The sequence below is a fragment of the Cupressus sempervirens genome, chromosome 6, assembly GCF_028749045.1.
Source record: "Cupressus sempervirens isolate cs-2001-9-10 chromosome 6, ASM2874904v1, whole genome shotgun sequence".
In the NCBI taxonomy this organism is placed as follows: domain Eukaryota; kingdom Viridiplantae; phylum Streptophyta; class Pinopsida; order Cupressales; family Cupressaceae; genus Cupressus; species Cupressus sempervirens.
Window position 1 is genome coordinate 111,889,978 of NC_143123.1, and position 27,427 is coordinate 111,917,404.

Consider the following 27,427-nt stretch of genomic DNA (forward strand, 5'->3'; position numbering starts at 1 on the left):
AGCCATTCCTAATTAATTAAATGAAATTATTTGATTAAATAAGAAAAGAGTCTCTAATTAATTAAAGATTATTTAATTAAATAGAAAAAGTAATTATGAGAGCATATCTCATTTTATTAAATTAAATATCTCAACAAAATCTCTCTTCAGTTCAAAAAGGCAAATTTTCAGTTCACTATTGAACAAAAATGAGTTAAATCAGTTAACTCCTTTTTCTACTCAAATTGAATCAGTTAACTCCTTATTTTACTCAAATCAAATCTGTTAACTCCCTTTAATTTGGAAATCTCCCTTTATGACTAAACTTCACCTTTAATCCTGACCGTTGATTGAAATCGATCTCAACCGTTGATTAATTCCAGGAAAGTCTATTTAAGAGACCCTCATCTTTTCATTTTGAAAGGTTGAATAAGAATTTGCATCGAATTGTTGCTAGAATTCATACTCACATTTAATCATATTCACATACGCAAAGATCAAGTTTGACCAAAAGATGACCAAATTTAACCATGGTTGACTTGAGCTTACTAGTTTCGAAAAGAATTTTAAAATAATTAAACGAAATTATTTAATTAAATGGAGAACTTACTTCTATTTAATTAAACAAAGTTATTTAATTAAATGAGAAGCCATTCCTAATTAATTAAATGAAGTTATTTAATTAAATAAGAAAAGTGTCTCTAATTAATTAAATATTATTTAATTAAATAGAAAATGTAATTATGAGAGCATGTCTCATTTTATTAAATTAAATATCTCAACAAAATCTCTCTTCAGTTTAAAAAGAGAGATTTCCAGTTCACTATTGATCAAAAATGAGTTAAAGCAGTTAACTCCTTTTTCTACTCAAATTGAATCAGTTAACTCCTTATTTTACTCAAATTAAATTTGTTAACTCCCTTTAATTTGAAAATCTCCCTTTATGACTGAACTTCACCTTTAATCTTGACTGTTGATTGAAATCGATCTCAATCGTTGATGAATTCCAGGAAAGTCTATTTAAGAGACCCTCATCTCTTCATTTTGAAAGGTTGAATGAGAATTTGCATCGAATTGTTGCTAGAATTCATACTCACATTTGCTCATATTCACATACACAAAGATGAAGTTTGACAAAAAGTTGACCAAATTTAACCATGGTTGACTTGAGTTGACTAGTTTCAAATTTTTTTTTGAAATAATTAAACAAAATTATTTAATTAAATGAAGTACTTACTTCTAATTAATTAAACAAATTTATTTAATTAAATGAGAAGCCATTCCTAATTAGTTAAATGAAGTTATTTAATTAAATAAGAAAAGTGTCTCTAATTAATTAAAGATTATTTAATTAAATAGAAAAAGTAATTATGAGAGCATATCTCATTATATTTAAATTAAATATCTCAACAAAATCTCTCTTCAGTTCAAAAAGGAAAATTTTTAGTTCACTATTGATCAAAAATGAGTTAAATTAGTTAACTCCTTTTTCTACTCAAATTGAATCAGTTCACTCCTTATTTTACTCAAATTAAATTTGTTAACTCCCTTTAATTTGGAAATCTCTCTTTATGACTGAACTTCACCTTTAATCCTGACCGTTGATCGAAATCGATATCAACCGTTGATGAATTCCAGGAAAGTCTATTTAAGAGACCTTCATCTCTTCATTTTGAAAGGTTGAATGAGAATTTACATCAAATTGTTGCTGAAATTCATACTCACATTTGCTCATATTCACATACGCAAAGATCAAGTTTGACTAAAAGTTGACCGGATTTAACCACGGTTGACTTTAGTTGACTTGTTTTGAAAAGAATTTTGAAATAATTAAACGAAATTATTTAATTAAATGGAGTACTTACTTCTAATTAATTAAACAAAGTTATTCAATTAAATGAGAAGCCATTCCTAATTAATTAAATGAAGTTATTTAATTAAATAACAAAAGTGTCTCTAATTAATTAAATATTATTTAATTAAATAGAAAAAGTAATTATGAGAGCATATCTCATTTTATTAAATTAAATATCTCAACAAAATCTCTCTTCAGTTCAAAAAGAGAAATTTCCAATTCACTATTGATCAAAAATGAGTTAAATCAGTTAACTCTTTTTTCAACTCAAATTCAATCAGTTAACTCCTTATTTTACTCAAATTAAATCTATTAACTCCCTTTAATTTGGAAATCTCCCTTTATGACTGAACTTCACCTTTAATCTTGACCGTTGATGAATTTCAAGAAAGTCTATTTAAGAGACCCTCATCTCTTCATTTTGAAAGGTTGAATGAGAATTTGCATCGAATAGTTGCTGAAATTCATACTCACATTTGCTCATATTCACATATGCAAAAATCAAATTTGACCAAAAGTTGACCAGATTTGACTACGGTTGACTTGAGTTGATTAGTTTCAAAAAAAAATTTGAAATAATTAAACGAAATTTTTTAATTAAATGGAGTACTTACTTCTAATTAATTAAACAAAGTTATTTAATTAAATGAGAAGCCTTTCCTAATTAATTAAATGAAGTTATTTAATTAAATAAGAAAAGTGTCTCTAATTAATTAAAGATTATTTAATTAAATAGAAAATGTAATTATGAAATCATATCTCATTTTATTAAATTAAATATCTCAACAAAATCTCTCTTTAATTCAAAAAGGGAAATTTCCAGTTCACTATTGATAAAAAATGAGTTAAATCAGTTAACTCCTTTTTCTACTCAAACTGAATCTATTAACTCCTGATTTTACTCAAATTAAATCTGTTAACTCCCTTTAATTTGGAAATCTCCCTTTATGACTTAACTTCACCTTTAATCTTGACCGTTGATTAAAATCGATCTCAACAGTTGATGAATTCTCATACGCAAAGATCAAATTTGACCAAAAGTTGACCAGATTTAACCACGGTTGACTTGAGCTGACTAGTTTCAAAAAGAATTTTTAAATAATTAAACAAAATTATTTAATTAAATGGAGTACTTACTTCTTATTAATTAAACAAAGTAATTTAAATTAAATGAGAAGCCATTCCTAATTAATTAAATGAAGTTATTTAATTAAATAAAAAAAGTGTCTCTAATTAATTAAAGATTATTTAATTAAATAAAAAAAGTAATTATGAGAGCATGTGTCATTTTATTAAATTAAATATCTCAAAAAAATCTCTCTTCAGTTCAAAAAGGGAAATTTCCAGTTCACTATTGATAAAAAAATGAGATAAATCAGTTAACTCCTTTTTTTACTCAAATTGAATTAGTTAACTCCTTATTTTACTCAAATTAAATCTGTTAACTCCCTTTAATTTGGAAATCTCTCTTTATGACTGAACTTCACATTTAATCATAACCATTGATGGAAATCGATCTCAACCGTTGATGAATTCCAGGAAAGTCTATTTAAGAGACCCTCATCTCTTCATTTTGAAAGATTGAATGAGAATTTGCATCAAATTGTTGCTAGAATTCATACACAGATTTGCTCATATTCACATACACAAAGATCAAGTTTGACCAAAAGTTGACCAGATTTAACCACGGTTGACTTGAGTTGACTAGTTTAAAAAAGAATTTTGAAATAATTAAACAAAATTATTTTATTAAATGGAGTACTTACTTCTAATTAATTAAATAAAGGTATTTAATTAAATGAAAAACCATTCCTAATTAATTAAATGAAGTAATTTAATTAAATAAGAAAAGTGTCTCTAATTAATTATAGATTATTTAATTAAATGGAGTACTTACTTCTAATTAATTAAACAAAGTTATTTAATAAAATGAGAAGCCATTCCTAATTACTTAAATGAAATTATTTAATTAAATAAGAAAAGTGTATTTAATTAATTGAAGATTATTTAATTAAATAGAAAAAGTAATTATGAGAGCATATCTCATTTTATTAAATTAAATATCTCAACAAAATCTCTCTTCAGTTCAAAAAGGGAAATTTCCATTTCACTATTGATCAAAAATGAGTTAAATGAGTTAACTCTTTTTTCTACTCAAATTGAATCAGTTAACTCCTTATTTCACTCAAATTAAATCCTTTAACTCCCTTTAATTTGGAAATCTCCCTTTATTACTGAACTTCACCTTTAATCCTGACCGGTGATTGAAATCGATCTCAACCGTTGATGAATTCTACGAAAGTCTATTTAAGAGACCCTCATCTCTTCATTTTGAAAGGTCAAATGAGAATTTGCATCAAATTGTTGCTGGAATTCATACTCACATTTGCTCATATTCACATACGCAAAGATCAAGTTTGACCAAAAGTTGACCAAATTTAAAATAAGGTGACTTGAGTTGACTAGTTTCAATTTTTTTTTGAAATAATTAAACGAAATTATTTAATTAAATGGAATACTTACTTCTAATTAATTAAAAAATGTTATTTAATTAAATGAGAAGCCATTTCTAATTAATTAAATGAAGTTATTTAATTAAATAAGAAAAGTGTCTCTAATTAATTAAAGATTATTTAATTAAATAGAAAAAGTAATTACGAGAGCATATCTCATTTTATTAAATTAAATATCTCAACAAAATCTCTCTTCAGTTCAAAAAAGGAAATTTTCAGTTCACTATTGATAAAAAATGAGTTAAATCAGTTAACTCCTTTTTCTACTCAAACTGAATCAGTTAACTCCTTATTTTACTCAAATTAAATCTGTTAACTCCCTTTAATTCTAAAATCCCTCTTTATTTAAGACACCCTCACCTCTTCATTTTGAAAGGTTGAATGAGAATTTGCATCGAATTGTTTCTGGAATTCATACTCACATCTGCTCATATTCACATACGCAAAGATCAAGTTTGACCAAAAGTTGACCAGATTTAACCATGGTTGACTTGAGTTGACTAGTTTCGCAAAGAATTTTGGAATAACTAAACGAAATTATTTAATTAAATGGAGTACTTACTTCTAATTAATTAAACAAAGTTATTTAATTAAATGAGAAGCCATTCCTAATTAATTAAATAGAAAAAGTAATTACGAGAGCATATCTCATTTTATCAAATTAAATATCTCAACAAAATCTCTCTTCAATTCAAAAAAGAAAATTTCCAGTTCACTATTTATCAAAAATGAGTTAAATCAGTTAACTCCTTTTTCTACTCAAATTGAATCAGTTAACTCCTTATTTTACTCAAATTAAATCTGTTAATTCCCTTTAATTTGGAAATCTCCCTTTACGACTGAACTTCACCTTTAATCTTGACCGTTGATTGAAATCGATGTCAACCGTTGATGAATTCCAGGAAAGTCTATTTAAGAGACCATCATCTCTTCATTTTGAAAAGTTGATTGAAAATTTGCATCAAATTGTCGCTGAAATTCATACTCACTTTTGCTCATATTCACATACGCAAAGATCAAGTTTGACCAAAATTTGACCAGATTTAACCACGGTTGACTTGAGTTGACTAGTTTTGAAATTTTTTTTGAAATAATTAAACAAAATTATTTAATTCAATGGAGTACTTACTTCTAATTAATTAAACAAAGGTATTTAATTAAATGAAAAACCATTCCTAATTAATTAAATGAAGTTATTTAATTAAATATGAAAGTTGTCTCTAATTAATTAAAGATTATTTAATTAAATAGACAAAGTAATTACAAGAGCATATCTCATTTTATTAAATTAAATATCTCAACAAAATCTCTCTTCAGTTCAAAAAGTGAAATTTTCAGTTTACTATTGATAAAAAATGAGTTAAATTAGTTAACTCCTTTTTCTACTCAAACTGAATCAGTTAACTCCTTATTTTACTAAAATTAAATCTGTTAACTCCGTTTAATTTGAAAGTCTCCCTTTATTACTGAACTTCACCTTTAATCTTGACTGTTGATTGAAATCGATCTCAACCATTGATGAATTTTACGAAAGTCTATTTAAGAGACCCTCATCTATTAATTTTGAAAGGTTGAATGAGAATTTGCATCGAATTGTTGCTCGAATTCATACTTACATTTGCTCATATTCACATACAGAAAGATCAAGTTTGACCAAAAGTTGACCAGATTTAACCACAGTTGACTTGAGTTGACTAGTTTTGAAAATAATTTAGAAATAATTAAACAAAATTATTTAATTAAATGGAGTAGTTACTTCTAATTAATTAAACAAACTTATTTAATTAAATGAGAAGCCATTCCTAATTAATTAAATGAAGTTATTTAATTAAATAAGAAAAGTGTCTCTAATTAGTTAAAGATTATTTAATTAAATATAAAAAGTAATTATGAGAGCATATCTCATTTTATTAAATTAAATATCTCAATAAAATTTCTCTTTAGTTGAAAAAGGGAAATTTTCAGTTCACTATTGATCAAAAATGAATTAAATCAGTTAACTCATTTTTCTACTCAAATTGAATCAGTTAACTCATTATTTTACTCAAATTAAATCTATTAACTCCCTTTAATTTGAAAATATCCTTTTATGACTGAACTTCACCTTTAATCCTAACCGTTGATTGAAATCGATCTCAACCATTGATGAATTTCAGAAAAGTCTATTTAATAGACCCTCATCTCTTCATCTTGAAATGTTGAATGAGAATTTGCATCGAATTGTTGCTAGAATTCATACTTACATTTGCTCATATTCACATACGCAAATATCAAGTTTGACCAAAAGTTGACCACATTTAACCACGGTTGACTTGAGTTGACTAGTTTCGAAAAGAATTTTGAAATAATCAAACGAAATTATTTAATTAAATGGAATACTTACTTCTAATTAATTAAACAAAGTAATTTAATTAAATGAGAAGCCATTCCTAATTAATTAAATGAGGTTATTTAATTAAATAAGAAAAGTGTCTCTAATTAATTAAAGATTATTTAATTAAATAGAAAAAGTAATTATGCGAGCATATCTCATTTTATTAAATTAAATATCTAAACAAAATCTCTCTTCAGTTCAAAAAGGGAAATTTTCAGTTCACTATTAATAAAAAATGAGTTAAATTAGTAAACTTCCTTTTCTATTCAAATTAAATCAGTTAACTCCTTATTTTACTCAAATTAAATCTGTTAACTCTCTTTAATTTGGAAATCTCCTTTTATGACTGAATTTCACCTTTAATTCTGACCATTGATTGAAATCGATCTCAACCATTGATGAATTCCAAGAATGTCTATTTAAGAGACCCTCATCTCTTCATTTTGAAAGGTTGAATGAGAATTTGCATCAAATTATTGTTGGAATTCATACTCACATTTGCTCATATTCACATACGCAAAGATCAAGTTTGACAAAAAGTTTACCCGATTTAACCATGGTTGACTTGAGTTGACTAGTTTCGAAAAGAATTTTAAAATAATTAAACAAAATTATTTAATTAAATGGAGTACTTACTTCTAATTAATTAAACAAAGTTATATAATTAAATGAGAAGCCATTCCTAATTAATTAAAAGTAGTTATTTAATTAAATAAGAAAAGTGTCTCTAATTAATTAAAGATTATTTAATTAAATAGAAAAAGTAATTATGAGAGCATATCTCATTTTATTAAATTAAATATCTCAATAAAATCTCTCTTCAGTTCAAAAAGAGAAATTTCCAATTCACTATTGATAAAAAATGAGTTAAATCAGTTAACTCCTTTTTCTATTCAAATTGAATTAGTTAACTCCTTATTTTACTCAAATTAAATCTATTAACTCTCTTTAATTTGGAAATCTCCCTTTATGATTGAACTTCACCTTTAATTCTGATCGTTGATTGAAATCGATCTCAACCGTTGATGAATTCCAAGAATGTCTATTTAATTCTGATCATTGATTGAAATCGATCACATTTGCTCATATTCACGTACGCAAAGATCAAGTTTGACCGAAGGTTTGATCGGATATGATCACAGTTGACTTAAGTTGACTAATTTTGAAATTTTTTTTGAAATAATTAAACAAAATTATTTAATTAAATGGAGTACTTACTTCTAATTAATTAAATAAAGTTATTTAATTAAATGAGAAGCCATTCCTAATTAATTAAATGAAGTTATTTAATTAAATAAGAAAAGTGTCTGAAATTAATTAAAGATTACATAATTAAATAGAAAAAGTAATTATGAGATCATATCTCATTTTATTAAATTAAATATCTCAACAAAATCTCTCTTCAGTTCAAAAAGGGAAATTTCCAATTCACTATTGATCAAAAACGAGTTAAATCAATTAACTCATTTTTCTACTCAAATTGAATCAGTTAACTCGTTATTTTTCTTAAATTAAATCTGTTAACTCTCTTTAATTTGGAAATCTCCCTTTATGACTGAACTTCATCTTTAATCCAGACCGTTGATTGAAATTGATCTCAACCGTTGATGAATTCCATGAAAGTCTATTTAAGAAACCCTCATCTCTTCGTTTTGAAAGGTTGAATGAGAATTTGCATCGAATTGTTGCTGGAATTCATACTCAAATTTTCTCATATTCACATACGCAAAGATCAAATTTGATCAAAAGTTGACCAGATTTAACCACGGTTGACTTGAGTTGACTAGTTTCGAAAATAATTTTGAAATAATTAAACGAAATTATTTAATTAAATGGAGTACTTACTTCTAATTAATTAATCAAAGTGATTTAATTAAATGAGAAGTCATTCCTAATTAATTAAATGAAGTTATTTAATTAAATAAGAAAAGGTTCTCTAATTAATTAAATAGAAAAAGTAATTATGAGAGCATATCTCATTTTATTAAATTAAATATCTCAACAAAATCTCTCTTCAGTTCAAAAAGGAAAATTTCCAGTTCACTATTGATCAAAAATGAGTTAAATCAGTTAACTCCTTTTTCTACTCAAATTGAATCAGTTAACTCATTATTTGACTCAAATTAAATCCGTTAACTACCTTTAATTTGGAAATTGCCCTTTATGACTGAACTTCACCTTTAATCCTGACCGTTGATTGAAATCGATCTCAACCTTTGATGAATTCCAAGAAAGTCTATTTAAGAGACCCTCATCTCTTCATTTTGAAAGGTTGAATGAGAATTTGCATCGAATTGTTGCTAGAATTCATACTCACATTTGCTCATATTCACATAGCAAACATCAAGTTTGACCAAAAATTGACCAGATTTAACCACGGTATACTTGAGTTGACTAGTTTCGAAAAGAATTTTGAAATAATTAAACGAAATTATTTAATTAAATGGAGTACTTACTTCTAATTAATTAAACAAAGTTAGTTAATTAAATGAGAAGCCATTCCTAATTAATTAAATGAAGTTATTTAATTAAATAAGAAAAGTGTCTCTAATTAATTAAAGATTATTTAATTAAATATAAAAAGTAATTATGAGAGCATATCTCATTTAATTAAATTAAATATCTCAACAAAATCTCTCTTCAGTTCAAAAAGAGAAATTTTTAGTTCACTATTGAGAAAAATGAGTTAAATCAGTTAACTCCTTTTTCTACTCAAAATAAATTAGTTAACTCCTTATTTTACTCAAATTAAATCTGTTAAGTCCCTTTAATTTGAAAATCTCCCTCTATGACTGAACTTCACCTTTAATCTTGACCGTTGATTGAAATCGATCTCAACCGTTGATGAATTTCAAGAAAGTGTATTTAAGAGACCCTCATCTCTTCATTTTTAAAGGTTGAATGAGAATTTGCATCGAATTGTTGCTGAAATTCATACTCACATTTGCTCATATTCACATACGCAAAGATTAAGTTTGACCAAAAGTTGACCAGATTTAACCATGGTTGACTTGAGTTGACTAGTTTGAAAAAGAATTTTGAAATAATTAAATGAAATTATTTAATTAAATGGAGTACTTACTTCTAATTAATTAAACAAAGTTATTTAATTAAACGAGAAGCCATTCCTAATTAATTAAATGAAGTTATTTAATTAAATAAGAAAAGTGTTTCTAATTAATTAAAGATTATTTAATTAAATAGAAAAAGTAATTATGAGAGCATATCTCATTTTATTAAATTAAATATCTCAACAAAATGTCTCTTCAGTTCAAAAAGGTAAATTTTCAGTTTACTATTGATAAAAAATGAGTTAAATTAGTTAACTCCTTTTTCTACTCAAATTTAATCAGTTAACCCCTTATTTTACTCAAATTAAATCTGATAACTCCCTTTAATGTGGAAATCTCCCTTTATGATTGAACTTCATCTTTAATCCTGACCGTTGATTGAAATCGATCTCAACCGTTGATGAATTCTAGGAAAGTCTATTTAAGAGACCCTCATCTCTTCATTTTGAAAGGTTGAATGAGAATTTGCATCAAATTGTTGCTGGAATTCATACTCACATTTGCTCATATTCACATACACAAAGATTAAGTTTGACCAAATGTTGACCAGATTTAACCACGGTTGACTTGAGTTGACTAGTTTCGAAAAGAATTTTGAAATAATTAAATGAAATTATTTAATTAAATGAGAAGCTATTCCTAATTAATTAAATAAATTTATTTAATTAAATAAGAAAAGTGTCTCTAATTAATTAAAGATTATTTAATTAAATAGTAAAAGTAATTATGAGAGCATATCTCATTTTATTAAATTAAATATCTCAACAAAATCTCTCTTAAATTCAAAAAGGTAAATTTCCAGTTCACTATTGATGAAAAATGAGTTAAATTAGTTAACTCCTTTTTCTACTCAAATTGAATCAGTTAACTCCTTATTTTACTCAAATTAAATCTGTTAACTCCCTTTAATTTGGAAATCTACCTTTATGACTGAACTTCACCTTTAATCCTGATCGTTGATTGAAATCGATGTCAACCATTGATGAATTCCATGAAAGTCTTTTTAAGAGACCCTCATCTCTTCATTTTGAAAGGTTTGAATGAGAATTTGCATCGAATTGTTGCTGGAATTCATAGTCACATTTGTTCATATTCACATACGCAAAGATCAAGTTTGACCAAAAGTTGACCACATTTTGTAATGCCCCGCCAAGGGATCCAAAGAATTTCACTAAGTTTGTCAAACAATTTTTTTTTAAAACATGAAAGTAAAACCATTCATAACATTCACGAAAGCAATAATAACAACCAACTGAAAGTAAACATAACATATATACATAACAGGCTACATTCTTTAAAGATCTCTTAACGTTGAATCACATCTAATCATAACTTATTCATCTAACATCACATCCTTATGAAATAACAATGATACATCCAACATTCATAAATTACATTTTCTTTTGTTCAATCATCCACTGTACATGACACAAGGTATGAAAAGCTTAAAAGAATAAACATCCATGTAAATCAAGTACATTGACATCCAATATTAATCCATGATGCAATTAAAATAAATGAACCCATAAACAATACATGATACATCATCGCAAAAGATATAAACATCCATCACAAAATATAAGCATATATCACAAACATAAATAACTAAGTGCACTATTCCTCGCAACCGTAAATAGCATCATTAGACCATTGTGGATCCTAGCCATCCCTCCATGCGTAACATTCCAAAGCACCGAAGAGATCATCGGTATTATCATAGTAGGAATGTCACTCCTAGAATATCCTACTAACATGCAAAGTAAAGCATAGGATACCATCATCTAACATATGCAAATCATCAATATAAGAATCATACCAATAAATACATCCATCATAGGGTATATCATCTATCATAATGATCCAAGAATAGAATAAAGATAAATACCAACCAAGAATGCATCAGCCACGGTGTCTCAGACGGATCTCAAATGATAAGAGTGGAAAATACACTACCACCTGATCGCGTGGAACCTAAGTAGTCCACTCCCACCGTGCTGAGGAGATAATCTCAAGTCCCAAATAGGATATCAATTCACAAAGTACAAATCTCTATAAGTCTAGGAATCTTAAAAGTATACTACTCAAAGGTTCCAACACATACAAAATCGACATCTAAATCCCAAAGGAACACAATGACATGTAGGAAACCTACTATGCAAGCGAGAAATGTCATCGCATTTATCATGTACAAGTTATCCTGGCAGTTAGCTAAACTCCATGGGTCTATATTGATCTCATGCGGCCACTAGTATCCTCTCATACTAACGAGGTATACTACGGAATGCATGATCACAATCATGCGTTCTCACTACTCCCATCCTAGCCTGTACAAGCACTCAAGGCATGGTCGAGAATATCAAAACAATTATCTTTTTAGGTTCATTTAATCCCCATTTAGTGTATAAATGTTATCACTTATTAACCAAACTTACAATGAGTTACCCTAGCAGCCACTTAGGGCTTTGACCCCCATTGCAAGCCACTTCCCGACACTACAAGTAGATTACCTACCCTAAGCTCATGGAATCATAAAATTACCCCAATCCTATACAAGCGATTGGAAAGAAAATCCAAAAGACAATCCATAAAAAGAATTATCAAATATCCATAATATAAGCATCAAATATCTATAATAAGAATCATCAAATATGCATAAAAGTATCAAATATCCATAATAAGAATCATCAAATCTCCATGATAAGAATCATCAAATCTCCATGAGCATGTGAAAAGCATCCATAGAAAATCATGACCACATCAGTTCTCTATTGGCAACTGAAGGCATCACTGATAATCATAAATATCCATTGGTTCTCAATAACCAAAATATATCTCAAAATCATACTAATCGAAGACTCCAAAATGGTTGAGTCCAACATGTCACAACATGACATCATTAAGAAATAAATCAACATTTCAGTCCCATCATGGAAACTAGATAATAATCCAAGGATAACTGATCGATGACCTTGTAATGCCCCACCAGGGGATCCAAAAGAATTAACTTAAAGTTTTACTAAGTTTGCTAAACCTTTTTTTTTTTAAAAGTAAGAAAGTATAACATACACATCAAACACATAGTAATGGAAGCAATAACATGTAATCATAAACAAACATACATAATAGGTTACATTCCTTAAGGATCCCAAGACGTTGAGTCACATTTAAACTTAATTAATTCTAAGTCTAAAAACTACCACATCCACATGAAATAATAATAATAAAGTCCAATGTCCATAATATACATTTGTTCTGAATGCCTCTTGGCAATTTAATTCGGAATGCTCAATCATCCACTGTACATGTCATAGGGTATGAAAGGCTTAAAAAATTATACATATGTAAAAATAGAAATGCATCAACCTCCATGAATCCATGATACAAAGTATAGTAAAAATAAATGAAACCATTCACCATACATGATACAACCATCCATCGTAAAAGATAAAACATCCATCATAAAATCTAACCATCCATCATAATAATCCAAGAACATAGTGAAGGTAAATGCCAACCAAGAAAGCTCTAGCCACGGTGACTACAGATGGATCTCAATGGTAAGTGTGAGGCCCCGCCTCGACCCATCCTAGCCTCGATGATACTATATATATATTTTTTTTTATGGCTCGATATGTCAGAGCATTATTTGTGGCACTGAACATTATTTTGCTAATTATGATGTATGATGCTTTATTTCAGATATTTGATTTCTGTAGTTTAATGCTTGATAACGTATATGCTGATAAAATGAATGAATGCAAACTAACACTTTGAATCTCCAATTTTAATGAGTAGAATGAGATGAATGAATAGATTATGGAAGAATGGATGTTTTAAATTTCATGAAATTGTTGATGCGTATTTATATATATATATATATGTATATACATGTGCTTCTCGAATTACTGACGTGTGCAATGAGTGTGCATGAAATTTAGCCGGAAAATCCAATGGGAAGACAAAAGCTGAACCCCATGTTTATTTTGTGCTATATTTTTTTTTTACCTAGTCCATCTTTAAGGTGTATTTCTTTTGGTAGTTTGTTTCCCCTAGTTTTATTGTCCTTATTAAATCCTTAAGTCTTAAAACTTCAAAATTAATTACCCTAAGGGTAAGGGTTTGGGTTGGGAGTGTTTTCCACTCCCCAAGTCTCCTTGGTTGACCTTTATGGTCACTCAAACACTCCATCTTTGCTTGAATTCGAAATTGGTTGTCACTTCATAGGTTGGTGACCTTGACTCCACCAAGGGGTTACCCTAAGCCTAGTTAAGTAGATTCTTATTTAGAGGCACTTGGGAAGTAGTGAAGGGGGTTACCCAATCTCTAGTTTTTAGAGAGCAAGCTTGAAGATTGAAGGAAGGAGAAAGGAAAGAAGCTCTTCTCAAAAACTTCCATTGTTGCCATAACACTTGTGGAGGTAGGAATTTCTCTCTCATGGGCTTAGCTTTCCTTTTTGTTGATCATGTGTGAACCTTGTTATAGTATTGTGAAGGTTCTTGTCCTTTTATGTTGTGTGTATTGGGAGGATATTGGAGGGAATTTTACCTTGTTTTGGATTTCATTTCTTGCTTTGTTGAGACCTTGTTCTTTGAGTTTCCATGGGGATTGTGATGGCATCACTCACCCTTGGATAGGGAAGAAGTGGCCATGTATGGGGGTAGGGCTTTAGTTGGACCTCATTGGTGAGAGTCTCCTTTCATGGTGAGAGGAAGGAAAAAAGGGTAGGGTGTATGGGCCCCTACTTGTCATCACCTTCCTTATTGATGTTGTGAAATCATGTGTATGAAGAGAAAATGAGTATCCTTGTGATTGGAGCCCCGAAAGGGCCTTATATAGAATGGAAATTCTTAAAATTCAAGCCCCGAAAGGGCCATGTAATGGAATGGTGATTGACTTCTCCCATTGGGAAAATCCACCTCCCCCCTTGTTTTGATTCCATGTATAGATCTATTGTGCAAACCGGGTTTGGAGTGTATGTTTGATTTGATGTTGTTGTGATTATCCACCTTGTTTTAGTTTTGTCTTCCCCATTATCCTTTATTGTGATTTTGAAGTTATTTGGAAGATAGCACATGTTGGAAGTTTGTAGAGATTTATGTGAGTTGTAAAATGATGTAAAATGGATTGGAAACTTGGAAGTGTTGGGCAATGACCTCGGGTTTTCTTACTGGTTCTTTCCCGAGTGGAGCCTTTGAACCAGGATGAATAATACAAAAAAAAAGAGATTATGAGAATTTCCTTGCATTGCTCCCATGTTCTTTGGAAAATTTGCGTAATGTATGTTAAATGGTCTTCTCATTTTATGAAACTTGTTATAGCCAATTCAACCACCTTTTTGTTCATGCATATTATTGTGATGGATGTATAACAAAAAAAAATGGATATGTAAGGGAGAATTGTTGGTTGTGTGAAACTATATTAATTACTCTCAAACCTTGGGATGTATTGAAGAAAGAAAGGAAAGAGGTATTGAGTTATCTTATATCTTGTATGATGGATTGAGAATGTTGAATGTTAATCTTGTATATGAAGGAATTATGTTAGGAAAGGCTGAGTTCAAATAGACATTAGAATGGTATGGAGAAAATATATGCATATGAAATTATAGAGAATTTAAACATCCATTGTGATCTTTCTATTTTCCATTCCCATAGAGTAACTAGTTGCATTATGTATAAAATTGGATTCATATGCAGTTGTTGCATTTGTATGTGAAAGAAAATAGAATTGTATTGATCCAACAACAAAGGAAGAGGAACTAAAGTTAGTTTAAAAAAAAAAAATGTTATAAGCATATCATTTGATTAATGTATGGTTGTGTTCATGATGTAATATGCAATGTATAGATTCACCAATCTATTGACACCCATTTCTCAAGATCAATGGAGAAATTTGATAAAGACTTAATCTCCAAAAAAAAATAGAGGCCTGTAGGTGCTCAAACTTGCTGGAAAATGTATGGGCAAAAAAAAAGGGGAGACCCCTCTATTACAGTCAATAAATTATAGTAAATCACCCTCCTATTATAAGGCTTCAAAGGGTGGGCGACCTACCTTATTTAATACAACCCATCAAAAAAAAAATTTAAAAAAAAAAAAAAAAAACAAAAAAAAAATTCGAATTTCCGGCAGAGCCTGCGGCTCGTACCCGACGGCCAGTCCCCGTACGCGTGGAAGACCCCACGCATACCCATGCGTGAGGACCACGCATTTAAATGCGTGGGATCCCCACGCATGTGTATGTGTGAGGCCCACGCATATATTGCGTGGGATCCCCCACGCATATATATATGCGTGGGGCGGCGTTTTAAAAATTTTTTTATTATTTTTAAAAATTTTTTTTTTTATAGTTTAGTTAAAATTAAATTTTCATTTATATAGTTTAGTTTAAATTAAATTTTTGTTTATATAGATTAGTTAAAAATGGTTGTTAGTAGTTTTTATTTTTATTTTATTTTATTATTAGTTTAAATTATAATGTGTATTAATGAAGTTCATTAACAACGTATAAATTTAATAATTTTAGCTTAGCGAATTTAATAATTAATGAATATTATTAATTAAAGAATCGTTCTAAAATAGTTTTATCTGTTTATTTATTAATTGTTAATTTGTAACGTTAATTATTAAATTCTGTGAATGCAATATAGTTATTATTTAATGTAGTTAAGGATAACTTAATTAAGTTTAATTAGTCGATTAGCAGTTCTTAATGGGAAGTTTTATTTTCGGGATTAGTAAATTGTGGTTTAAATTTATAAGTCTTAAACATTAGAATTTTATAGTTTAAAATTGATCTATGTCTATTGGAGGGTCATGCAATCCAGATTAACTCATAAAATGAATGATAATTTTAGTTTTACTCCTTGTCGAAGTTGACGACAAATTCATATGTAAAATTGAAATAAAATTGTATTTAAGAAATTTACTAATGTTCTTAGAGTGTAAATCTTTTAAAGGGATTTATTAAATCTATCAATTAATTGGGTCTTCTAATTAAATAAGAGGGGTTGTTAACTGAATCAATTGATTGTTAAGAGTTCGTGTAACCGCCTTCTTGGCATCCTTGTTTCATGTGAACTTACTGTATCAACTTAGTGCACTTAAGTTTAAATAAATACATTTAAATAAAAAAATTTATTAAAAAAAAAAAAAAAAAAAAAAATTTGAAGTGTGTTTTTTTGGCCATAATTTTTGGGCATGACATTTTGGTATCAGAGCCTAGTTTCAACACTAGGAACCTTAACCACTATGCTTCTGAAATTAATTAAAAACTTTCATTGTGTAGGATGCCTCCTGTTACACGGAACAACCGCCGAGGTAGAGGTCGTAGGGCGAGAGGTAGTGGAGTCAGACAGGAGGATGGACCACCACCTCCACCACCACCACCACCACCTCAGAACCCGAATCAGGACATTTTGGATGCCCTTCAGACACTGATTGGTGTAGTTCAGCAGAGACTACCCCCACCTGTAGCAGAGCCAGTTCAACAGGTTCCCGAAAGGGAAGCACAGGATCCTGGTGGTAGAGAGAGGAGTAGGAGTCCCCCACCGAGGCAGGATGAGGGACAAGGTGAGCACGAGGGGGAATCCATTCATCAGAGAGTACCACCACCCGAGAGACCTCCTAGACACATAGGAGATGACATCAGAGAGCTGATACGTCTTGGACCCCCACTTTTTGCCGGTTCCACAGAAGGGACAGTGGCAGAGGCTTGGTTGCAGAGCCTCCAGCGGTGTTTTGGATTACGTTCCTATGGGAGTAATCTGAAGGCACGTGTTGCAGTCCATCAGTTGAGAGGAGATGCCTCCAATTGGTGGCATCAGGAGGAGACGATCGGAGGGATGAGCATGGATACCCTCACGTGGGAGACCTTTTTGGAGAGATTCAGAGAGAGATTCCTGTCTGAGCATTTCAGGCAGAAGCAGATAGAGGAGTTTCATTCTCTTCATCAGAGAGGTCTCACTGTAGCTCAGTATGAGAGCAGGTTTCTCGAGCTCCTTCCATATGTCGAGTACATGAAGGACGAGAAGCAGCATGTGCATAGATTTATCATGGGCCTAAATTTCTCTCTTCAGGGTCCAGTGTGTATGGCTTTTCCTACTACTTTCAGACAGGTAGTTGAGATGGCCTTGGTTGCAGAGGATACTCGGAGTAGACAGGAGTCACGAGATCGATCTCAGAACCGAAACTCTACCCAGCAGAAACCCCCTTGGAAGGGGAATCAGAACTACTCAGCAGGGTCCTCTAAGGGCCAACAGTCTCAGCAATAGAAACCTCAGCAGCAGCAGCACCAGAAACCCTCACAGGGTTATCAGGGCTCCAAGCCCAAGTAGTGGTACTCACAGGGACCGAGGCAGGATCAGAAAGTACAGGCTCCACAGTCTCAGCCAGCGAAGTCTCAGCAGTCTTCTAGGGGTGGTTTCAGTGGGTCTAGCAGGTCAGGAGGGCCATAGCAGACTAGTTCACAGGGTGCACGGCCTTATGCACGGGGACCATGCTACACTTGTGGTGGCATGGGTCACATAGCTAGAGAGTGTCCACAGGGACAACCCTCCAGTGGTCAGGGAGGGGCTTTTTCAGAGCCGACAGTTGGTGATGTAGGCAGATCACACAGAGTATTCGCAGCGGTTGACAACCGCCAGGCCGAGCATCAGGCTACAGTCATTGAGGCTACAGGTATCATTCAGGGTAGCATGGTTACAGTTTTATTTGATTCAGGAGCTACTGACTCCTTTATATCTCCTTTTGCTATGGAGCGTTGCGGGCTGGTGGCAGTTAGACAAGATGTCGGTTGGGAGGTAGAGTTAGCCTCAGGAGCTAGAGTGTCAGTTAGTTCCATGGTGCATAGTTGCCCAATTCAGATGGGATCCACATTCACGGTGTCTGATCTACGCATTACCCCACTAGGTTCTTATGATGTTGTTCTTGGCATAGATTGGCTTTATTCCCACAGCGCCAAGATGGATTGTCGACAGAAGACAGTGGAATGTGTGGATGATGATGGTATCGGTAGAGTGATTCTTGGGGTTAAGAGACCCATATCCCTTCGTATGATATCCGCTATGCAGCTTAGGCGGTGCATGCGAAAGGGGTGTCAGCTGTTTGCAATCACCATTAGTGACAGAGAGGAAGGCTCAGAAGGGGAACCATCCCTTGATGACTTTCCTATATTGCAGGAGTTTGCAGATGTTTTTCCTTCAGAGCTCCCTGGTAGACCCCCACCTAGGGCAGTAGACTTTCATATTGATCTTGTGCCAGGCGCGGAACCAGTATCGAGAGCACCATACAGGATGACTACACATGAGCTTAGTGAACTAAAGGTTCAGTTGGAGGAACTCCTAGAGAAGGGGCATATTCGACCTAGTGTGTCACCTTGGGGTGCACCAGTGATCTTCGTTAAGAAGAAGGATGGATCACTTAGGTTATGCATTGATTATCGGCAATTGAACAAAGTAACCATCAAGAACCAATATCCCCTTCCCAGAATTGATGACCTATTTGATCAGTTGCAGGGTGCTCGTGTATTTTCAAAAATTGATCTTAAGTCAGGTTACCACCAGTTGAGGATTATGGGGAGTGATATCCCTAAGATCGCTTTCCGTACTAGGTATGGACACTATGAGTTCACAGTGGTGCCATTCGGTCTCACAAATGCTCCAGCTGTATTCATGAGCCTCATGAATGGAGTATTTCGTACCTTCTTGGATAAGTTCGTAGTTGTGTTCCTGGATGACATCCTGATATATTCCCATGATGAGGAAGAGCACGAGGAACACCTGAGGCAGGTGTTGCAGAAGCTGAGAGAGAATCAGTTGTTTGGTAGCTTATCGAAGTGTGCATTCTTCCGATCAGAGATCCATTATTTGGGCCATATCATATCAGGCGAGGGTATCTCAGTAGACCCATCGAAGATTAGAGCCATCATGGATTGGCCTGCACCTACTAGTGCCACTGAGGTGAGGAGCTTTATGGGATTAGCAAGCTATTATCGACGCTTCATTGCAGGATTTTCTAGATTGGCACACCCCATTACATCGCTGCAGAGGAAAGGAAAGAAGTTTGAATGGACAAAGAAGTACGAGAGAGCTTTTCTAGAGCTCAAGAGAGCCCTCACGAGTGCACCTATTCTTGCAGTACCAGACCCATTGGCGGATTTTGTGGTGTGCACTGATGCATCTTTGGATGGCATTGGGGCAGTGCTTATGCAGGATGGTCGGCCTATTTCCTTCGAGTCTAGGAAGTTGAAGACTCATGAACTCAACTACCCTACTCATGACCTAGAGCTTGTAGCTGTGGTTCATGCATTAGTGAAGTGGCGACACTTCCTACTAGGTCACAGATTTGAACTTCATTCCGACCATCAGAGCTTGCAGTACCTATTCACGCAGCCAAACCTGAATGCTAGATAGAGAAGGTGGATGGAGTTCCTTTGCGAGTACGATTTTGATGTACATTACATCAAGGGAAAGGAGAATGTAGTTGCAGATGCCTTAAGTAGAAGGCGCCATGAGCTCTCATCTATGACTACAAGCACCGATTTGAGAGAGCAGATTTTACAGCACTTGCCAGCAGATGAGCTTTTTACAGAGGTTAGTCAGGTTGTGCATTCTCAGAGACCCTTGGAGGGGAAGTATTCAGAGTATTCCTTGGAGTCTGATGGACTCTTGCGTCATAGAGGATGTGTGTATGTACCTTCCATCGGGGGTTTGCGCGAGCTCATCATACTTGAGGCTCATAGAGCACCTTATGCGGCACACCCTGGTGTTAAGAAGTTGCATGCAGATTTGAGGCAGTTGTACCATTGGCCAGGCATGAGAGCGCAGATTGCCGACATAGTGGCGAGATGCCTCGAGTGTCAGAGGGTGAAGGCAGAACATCGTCATCCCGGTGGGCTCCTTCAGCATCATGAGATTCCAGAGTGGAAGTGGGATGTTATATCGATGGACTTTATTGTTGGTCTTCCTTTGTCTTCTCGTCGTCATGATGCCATTATGGTGACAGTTGACACATTGACCAAGGTTGCTCACTTCTCACCTGTGTGTACTACGTACACAGCCCGAGACATAGCTCAGGTGTTTTTGCGAGACACTGTCAGACTTCATGGCATTCCCCGTAAGATTATCTCTGATAGGGACTCACTATTCACCTCATCTTTTTGGAGAGAGTTGCAGTCAGCTTTGGGCACTAGGCTCAATTTCAGTACAGCGTACCACCCTCAGACTGATGGGCAGACTGAGCGTGTGAATCAAGTGTTGGAGGACATGTTGCGTATGTATGTGATGGATCATCAGGTCAAGTGGGAGGAATACCTCCACCTAGTTGAGTTTGCCTATAACAATGGGCACCATTCCTCCATAGGTATGCCGCCTTATGAGGCCCTGTATGGGAGACCTTGTAGGATGCCTTTGAGTTGGGACAGGATCGAGGATCGAGTTTCCATTGGACCTCAGTTAGTTAGAGATATGGAGCAGCAGGTGATTCTGATTAGGCAGCGCCTGAAAGAGGCACAGGATCGACAGAAGAAGTATGCTGATGCAAATAGGATGGTTCGAGAGTATCAGGTTGGGGATAGAGTTTTCTTGAGGGTGCGGCCACACAAGAGTCCAATTCAATTCGGAAAGGGCTCTAAGTTGGCACCCCGTTTCGTTGGGCCATTCGAGATCCTAGAGAGGATAGGACCAGTTGCCTACCGTCTAGCCTTGCCACCTAGCCTGTCACGCATCCACGATGTGTTTCACATTTCAGTACTTAGAAGATATATCTATGATGAGTCTCATATTATAGATTGGGATGCTTTGCAGGTGGAGTTGGACGGCCAGTTAGCGCTGGAGCCCATTCGTATTATTGCCCGACGGACCCTCGCACTTCGAGGTCGAGAGCTGGACCAGGTTAGGGTCCAGTGGGATTGCTACGATGAGATCACGGCCACATGGGAGGATACGACGCAGATGCGATCTCAGTACCCATACCTTTTTGATGAACTCCAGGAGGAAGTTCATGCCTAGTGGGGGAGGATGTGAGGCCCCGCCTCGACCCATCCTAGCCTCGATGATACTATATATTATTATTTTTTATGGCTCGATATGTCAGAGCATTATTTGTGGCACTGAACATTATTTTGCTAATTATGATGTATGATGCTTTATTTCAGATATTTGATTTCTGTAGTTTAATGTTTGATAACGTATATGCTGATAAAATGAATGAATGCAAACTAACACTTTGAATCTCCAATTTTAATGAGTAGAATGAGATGAATGAATAGATTATGGAAGAATGGATGTTTTAAATTTCATGAAATTTTTGATGCATATTTTTATATATATATATATACATGTGCTTCTCGAATTACTGACGTGTGCAATGAGTGTGCAGGAAATTTAGCCGGGAAATCCAATGGGAAGACAAAAGCTGAACCCCATGTTTATTTTGTGCTATATTTTTTTTTTACCTAGTCCATCTTTAAGGTGTATTTCTTTTGGTAGTTTGTTTCCCCTAGTTTTATTGTCCTTATTAAATCCTTAAGTCTTAAAACTTTAAAATTAATTACCCTAAGGGTAAGGGTTTGGGTTGGGAGTGTTTTCCACTCCCCAAGTCTCCTTGGTTGACCTTTATGGTCACTCAAACACTCCATCTTTGCTTGAATTCGAAATTGGTTGTCACTTCATAGGTTGGTGACCTTGACTCCACCAAGGGGTTACCCTAAGCCTAGTTAAGTAGATTCTTATTTAGAGGCACTTGGGAAGTAGTGAAGGGGGTTACCCAATCTCTAGTTTTTAGAGAGCAAGCTTGAAGATTGAAGGAAGGAGAAAGGAAAGAAGCTCTTCTCAAAAACTTCCATTGTTGCCATAACACTTGTGGAGGTAGGAATTTCTCTCTCATGGGCTTAGCTTTCCTTTTTGTTGATCATGTGTGAACCTTGTTATAGTATTGTGAAGGTTCTTGTCCTTTTATGTTGTGTGTATTGGGAGGATATTGGAGGGAATTTTACCTTGTTTTGGATTTCATTTCTTTCTTTGTTGAGACCTTGTTCTTTGAGTTTCCATGGGGATTGTGATGGCATCACTCACCCTTGGATAGGGAAGAAGTGGCCATGTATGGGGGTAGGGCTTTAGTTGGACCTCATTGGTGAGAGTCTCCTTTCATGGTGAGAGGAAGGAAAAAAGGGTAGGGTGTATGGGCCCCTACTTGTCATCACCTTCCTTATTGATGTTGTGAAATCATGTGTATGAAGAGAAAATGAGTATCCTTGTGATTGGAGTCCCGAAAGGGCCTTATATAGAATGGAAATTCTTAAAATTCAAGCCCCGAAAGGGCCATGTAATGGAATGGTGATTGACTTCTCCCATTGGGAAAATCCACCTCCCCCCTTGTTTTGATTCCATGTATAGATTTATTGTGCAAACCGGGTTTGGAGTGTATGTTTGATTTGATGTTGTTGTGATTATCCACCTTGTTTTAGTTTTGTCTTCCCCATTATCCTTTATTGTGATTTTGAAGTTATTTGGAAGATAGCACATGTTGGAAGTTTTGTAGAGATTTATGTGAGTTGTAAAATGATGTAAAATGGATTGGAAACTTGGAAGTATTGGGCAATGACCTCGGGTTTTCTTACTGGTTCTTTCCCGAGTGGAGCCTTTGAACCAGGATGAATAATACAAAAAAAAAGAGATTATGAGAATTTCCTTGCATTACTCCCATGTTCTTTGGAAAATTTGCGTAATGTATGTTAAATGGTCTTCTCATTTTGTGAAACTTGTTATAGCCAATTCAACCACCTTTTTGTTCATGCATATTATTGTGATGGATGTATAACAAAAAAAAATGGATATGTAAGGGAGAATTGTTGGTTGTGTGAAACTATATTAATTACTCTCAAACCTTGGGATGTATTGAAGAAAGAAAGGAAAGAGGTATTGAGTTATCTTATATCTTGTATGATGGATTGAGAATGTTGAATGTTAATCTTCTATATGAAGGAATTATGTTAGGAAAGGCTGAGTTCAAATAGACATTAGAATGGTATGGAGAAAATATATGCATATGAAATTATAGAGAATTTAAACATCCATTGTGATCTTTCTATTTTCCATTCCCATAGAGTAATTAGTTGCATTATGTATAAAATTGGATTCATATGCAGTTGTTGCATTTGTATGTGAAAGAAAATAGAATTGTATTGATCCAACAACAAAGGAAGAGGAACTAAAGTTAGTTTAAAAAAAAAAATGTTATAAGCATATCATTTGATTAATGTATGGTTGTGTTCATGATGTAATATGCAATGTATAGATTCACCAATCTATTGACACCCATGTCTCAAGATCAATGGAGAAATTTGATAAAGACTTAATCTCCAAAAAAAAATAGAGGCCTGTAGGTGCTCAAACTTGCTGGAAAATGTATGGGCAAAAAAAAAGGGGAGACCCCTCTATTACAGTCAATAAATTATAGTAAATCACCCTCCTATTATAAGGCTTCAAAGGGTGGGCGACCTACCTTATTTAATACAACCCATCAAAAAAAAAATTTAAAAAAAAAAAAAAAAACAAAAAAAAAATTCAAATTTCGGGCAGAGCCTGCAGCTCTTACCCGGCGGCCAGTCCCCGTACGCGTGGAAGACCCCACGCATACCCATGCGTGAGGACCACGCATTTAAATGCGTGGGATCCCCATGCATGTGTATGCGTGAGGCCCACGCATATATTGCGTGGGATCCCCCACGCATATATATATGCGTGGGGCGGCGTTTTAAAAATTTTTTTATTATTTTTTATAAATTTTTTTTTTATAGTTTAGTTAAAATTAAATTTTCATTTATATAGTTTAGTTTAAATTAAATTTTCGTTTATATAGATTAGTTAAAAATAGTTGTTAGTAGTTTTTATTTTTATTTTATTTAATTATTAGTTTAAATTATAATGTGTATTAATGAAGTTCATTAACAACTTATAAATTTAATAATTTTAGCTTAGCGAATTTAATAATTAATGAATATTATTAATTAAAGAATCGTTCTAAAATAGTTTTATCTGTTTATTTATTAATTGTTAATTTGTAACGTTAATTATTAAATTCTGTGAATGCAATATAGTTATTATTTAATGTAGTTAAGGATAACTTAATTAAGTTTAATTAGTCGATTAGCAGTTCTTAATGGGAAGTTTTATTTTCGGGATTAGTAAAATGTGGTTTAAATTTATAAGTCTTAAACATTATAATTTTATAGTTTAAAATTGATCTATGTCTATTGGAGGGTCATGCAATCCAGATTAACTCATAAAATGAATGATAATTTTAGTTTTACTCCTTGTCGAAGTTGACGACAAATTCATATGTAAAATTGAAATAAAATTGTATTTAAGAAATTTACTAATGTTCTTAGAGTGTAAATCTTTTAAAGGGATTTATTAAATCTATCAATTAATTGGGTCTTCTAATTAAATAAGAGGGGTTGTTAACTGAATCAATTGATTGTTAAGAGTTCGTGTAACCACCTTCTTGGCATCCTTGTTTCATGTGAACTTACTGTATCAACTTAGTGCACTTAAGTTTAAATAAATACATTTAAATAAAAAAATTTATAAAAAAAAAAAAAAAAAAAAAAAAAAATTTGGTGTGTTTTTTTGGCCATAATTTTTGGGCATGACAGTAAGAGTAAAAGCACTACCACCTGACCATGTGGAACCTAAATGGTCCACTCCCAATGCGCTAAGGAAATAGTCTCAAGTCCCAAACAAGGTATCAAACACAAAACACAAGTACTCTCTAAGTCTGGGAAATCCTAAAAGTACACTAACTCAAAGGTTCCAACATAGATAGACATCTAGACCCAGAGGCACCACAAAGACACGTAGGAAACCTGCTATGCAAGCGGAAAAGTGTCATCACAAAAGTCACATTGAAAGTTACTCTAGAAATCCCTTAGGAATCCAGGGTCCTCTATGATCCTATGGCCACTAGTATCCTCTCGTACTGACGAGGCATACTACAGAATGCAAGGTTGTAACCAAGCGTTCTCTCTACCCCATCCTAGTCTGTACTAGCACTCAAGGCATAGGAGAGAACATATAGTTATCTTATTAAGTTCATTTAAGTCAGCATTTAGGTGAGATGTTTTCACTTGTTAAAACAACTTACAATGGGTTACTTCAGGCAGCCTCTTAGGGCCCCGATCCCCATTGCAAGCCACTTCCCGACACTACACATAGATAACCTACCCTAGGCTCATAAAATAATGAATCAAAGAATCATAATAGAATCACCTCAATCATATACCAGTGACTGAAAATATCATAATTATAATCCACAATCATTACATCAGTTCTCCATGAGCAACTAAATAGAATCAAATAATAATCATAATGATCACAACAAATCTCTATCAGCACATGAAGGCATCAATGATAAATCACAATATGCAATGGTTCTCCAATGAGTAACCAGAAAGAATCCCAATAATAGAACATAAAACTGATCGAAGACTCCAAAATGGTCAAGTCAGGTAACTTCAAATACATACACCATCAGCTTCACACAAGGAAACTAGAAAGCAGTAACAAACAGTAAAAACATCCATCATAGAGCACTCCATCACATTACCATGGTTGGGTTAAGAAAGATCGAGACCAAAATATCATAACATCACATTCACAACCCCGAGCCTCTGGTAACAACCTAAATTGGTCAATACTAGAACAACCCCAAAATACAGAGAACACATAGAAAACATCAAGTTTCACAGATTGGATTGAAAGTATATTATCAAGTTAAAAGTAAAGGATTCAGTTTGCAGATTAATGTATGTTTCAAATAACTAAGTTTCCCAGCTTACCCCAACGAATTAACTCGTTCTCATAATTAATCATAACACAACTTAAAAGTAATAATAATCATTTCTTAATTTATTAAATAATAATAATAGTTGATTATTAAATAATAATAAATAAACCCAAACCCATTAAAAATTGAATTTCTAAAAGATAAATATACTTAATATTATTAAATACTATTTATCATTAGCTTAAATCAATTCCAATTTTTATATACATTTTTGAATCAATAATTATCTAATAATTATTAATTACGTAATCAAGAATCATTAACAAATTCCTTAATTTTATATTTATATATATATAGTTAATTAACTTAATTAATTAACAACTAAAAATTTGAGTTTAATCCTCCAATTAATTATTATAAAATTTATTATAAAACTAATAATAAAATTATTATAATAAAATTTATTAATAAAATTATAATTAATAAAGTCTTTAAAAAAACTTTGCATCACATAGCAATTTATTAAATTGCTTCCTCCATGTAATGCTGCAGTGCATGACTACTGTCGCAGTTGGCCTGCGTCAGCAGATACGACTGCACAGCAGTCGGCCTGCCATTATAAAAGGGCACGGGTGGGGGTATTTCCCCCACCAACTATTTTTTTTTAAATTTTCTTTATTTTTTTAATAAAGGTAACAACTTCATTCAAATGGATAAATATAAATATACATATATTAAATTTAATTATTGTATATATATATATATATTTTAAACTAATATTTTATTAATTAAATATAGTTAATTTCAATTAAATACTCATTTCACAGAGATTCTTTATATATATATATATA